The 3,186-nt window shown below is 38.4% G+C and overlaps 1 non-coding gene across 1 annotated transcript; it reads left to right on the top strand.

The window, feature by feature from the left end:
• Positions 1 to 1,778: 1,778 nt before the first annotated feature.
• Positions 1,779 to 1,850, top strand: TRNAS-GGA (transfer RNA serine (anticodon GGA)). The gene has a single exon. It is a non-coding gene; the product is annotated as a tRNA-Ser (tRNA).
• The last annotated feature ends 1,336 nt before the right edge of the window (positions 1,851 to 3,186 follow it).

Here is a 3,186-nt window from a genome sequence, read left to right as displayed (position 1 = left end):
CAAGTGAGGAAGTAGTGGGTAGGTAGTGGGTATACATATTAGCACCGAAAAAATATGATAGAAGTCCTGAGTTGATCTGGTTTTTTAAATAAATATCAGCTGTAAAATGCAACCTTATTATGAAAATGCATTTTATTTTAACTGATAGCTAGAAGTAAAAGATGTTTAATACTTAAGTCAAATAAGATTTTTTTTATCTTCTTAGAGGAACGTGCTGCATTCAGTATGATGTTGAATCTTCCTATCCAAATATTCTGCTCTTAATTAGCCTTTGGAAAAATTTGTGTGTTATCATTTTTCTTGAAAATATTTAACTCTATGAGGCACTCTTATTTAAAATTGCAAATGAATTCCTAGCATGTATGTGATAACTTTGTTTTATATAGGAAGTTTGAATATGTAAGGATATTAGCATTGAAAGGGTATTAATATTGCAAAAATAGAGCTTCCCATAATATGAGTGCAAGAAATGATTTCTGCTTCCCCCTAAACCCATAGAGTGGAAAATCATTCATTTTGCTAACACTATATAAATTTTAATCGGTACCCTGTTAGCATTGAATGGAATTCACATTAAAAATAACCTGAGTTTTATTATCGCTTAAAACTTTTTCTCGGCATTAAAGCAAAATAGCATTTTCAAGTTAAAAGGATTTGGAAAAAGAGTTCTATTATTTATCTGTAATGTATGCATTTTCCTTTAAAATCTTTTATAGGTGCCTACTAGGTAAAATAAGTAAAAGAAATACTGTGTGCTAAAGGACCTCAAAACCAAAGGAAATTTCAAAGTGATCATACAGATCTCTTTTTGGTAAAAATATCAATAGTTTGGTGGTCTTCCAAAAATACATGATTACCCAGGAGGCCAGATTATTCAGTGGAAATATCACTGGATTTTGAAACCCACAAAAAATGACCTGTGAAAATAACCAAGCCAAAAAAATTGATGTTGAAGTAGTTTCTCATGGTTCACACCCATGAAATAGCTTTGTCATGATTTTACATTGGCAACCATTTTATCAAGATAATAATGAAGTAAGGAGATAGGCATTGTGAGCTACCCTAACCTTACTAACCAACATTTTTCTTTTAAATGGTTCAGTGTAACATTCTTAGTAAATACATGCCATTTACAAAATTTTAGGTAGGGAAAAAAGCGTGAAAGAATTTTGATTTCTTTATGTATGCAAATTACTGTTTTTCAGTAATGGTAAAAGAGCTCTCCTCAGTGCTTTACATGCATTATAACATTTAGTTCTCATGACAACCTTATGAGAAGGGCAATTTTAGTGTCTGTATTTACAGATGCAGAAAATAAAGCTTAGCAGAGTCAAGCTTTGATACCATGTATACACTGCCTTTCCATGCCAGGGCTTATGGCAACAGTAAGAGGGAAGGAAAGATGGGTCATTAGTGCTGTGTGTGGGGAGGGGAAGGCTGTTTGATCTTGGATGAAATAGACATAGTTTGGTATGGAGTGAGTAGAATGCCTAGGGCAAGAATTTTTAATTTAATTTTGTAAAGAAAGAAACTTCCCTGATGCCTCAGACCATAAAGAATCTGCCTGCCAATGCAGGAGACACCAGAGATGAAGGTTCAGTCCCTGGGGTGTGAAGATCCCTTGGAAAGGAAATGGCAACCCACTCCAGTATTCTTGTCTGGAAAATCCTATGGACAGAAGAGTTTGGCAGGCTACAGTCCATGGAGTAGTAATGAGTCAGTCACAACTGAGCAACTCACATTTTCACTTTCAAAGAAAAGGAAGTCTAAGGCTATCTTCCCTGGTGGCTCAGAGGTTAAAGTGTCTGCTTGGAATGCAGGAGACCCGGGTTCGATCCCTGGGTTGGGAAGATCCCCTGGAGAAGGAAATGGCAACCCACTCCAGTACCCTTGCCTGGAGAATCCCATGGAGGGAGGAGCCTGGTAGGCTACAGTCCATGGGGTCGCAAAGAGTCGGACATATCTGAGCGACTTTACTTACTTACATACTTAAGGCTATCTTTGAGTCCAGAGGGTGACTTTACTCTAGATCTGGGACAAGGTCTTCAGAAGATGAAAGCAAATTAAAATTGATCAGTAGAGATTTTAGCTAGAAATCTGCAGTCATTTGTTTATTTAGCAGATATTCATTGCAAGGAAATCAACACTGGCTATTTGCTGGAAGAACTGATGCTGAAGCTGAGGCTCCAATACCTTGGCCACCTGATGTGAAGAGACAGCTCACTTGAAAAGACCCTGATGCTGGGAAAGATTAAAGGCAAAAGGAGAAAGGGGTGGCAGAGAATGAGACGGTTGGATAATATCACTGACTCAATGGACATGAATTTGAGCAAAATCCAAGAGATGGTGGAGGACTGGGATTCTGGGATGGTGCAGTCCCCAGGGCTGCAAAGAGTTAGACTTGACTTAGCTACTGAAGAATGACAATTCATTGAGCACCTCTTGGCTGCCAGCTGTTTTTCTAAGTGTTGGGATGCAATGGTGGGCAAAGACAGCAAAGTCTCTGAGCACATAGAACTTGTAGTACTGGAAAGTAACCATTGAGAGTCAGAATAATGAATAAAAAATGTACGTTCAGATAGTGATAAACTATGAAGAAAGGAAAACAGGATGAGGGGATGGATGGGGAAGGGGAAGAAAGACATTTATTAATGGTGGTCAAAGGTGTCTTATCAAGAAGGTGATAACTGTACTGAGACCAGAACTTTAGACCAGTCCATCCACGTGAAGAGCTGAAGTAGTTGTTTACTAGGAAGAGGAATGCACAAATATAGGGTTTGTTCTAAACGTTTTCAGGAACAAGTAGAAGCTGGGTGTGAGTAAAGGAATAGTTGGTGGGGGTAATAAGTGTGATGGGATGTGAAGTCAATTAAGTAGAATGCTGCTTATGATTATATTTTATTTTTATAATACAATAAAGATATTTGAAAATTTGAATAAGTGAGTTCAGTTCAGTTCAGTTCAGTCACTCAGTCATGTCAGACTTGTTTTGACCCCATGGACTGCAGCACACCAGGCTTCCCTGTCCATCACCAACTCTCGGAGCTTGCTCAAACTCATGTCCATCAAGTTGGTGATGTCATCCAACCATCTCATCCTCTGTCTTCCCCTTCTCCTCCCCATTCAATCTTTCCCAGCCCCAGGGTCTTTTCTAATGAGTTGGCTCTCCGAATCAGATGGCTAAAG

Source organism: Capricornis sumatraensis, chromosome 1 (genome assembly GCF_032405125.1).
Source record: "Capricornis sumatraensis isolate serow.1 chromosome 1, serow.2, whole genome shotgun sequence".
NCBI classification, from domain to species: Eukaryota; Metazoa; Chordata; class Mammalia; order Artiodactyla; family Bovidae; genus Capricornis; species Capricornis sumatraensis.
Note: the sequence above shows the minus strand (reverse complement) of the source record. Positions and strands in the feature narration are given on the sequence as shown.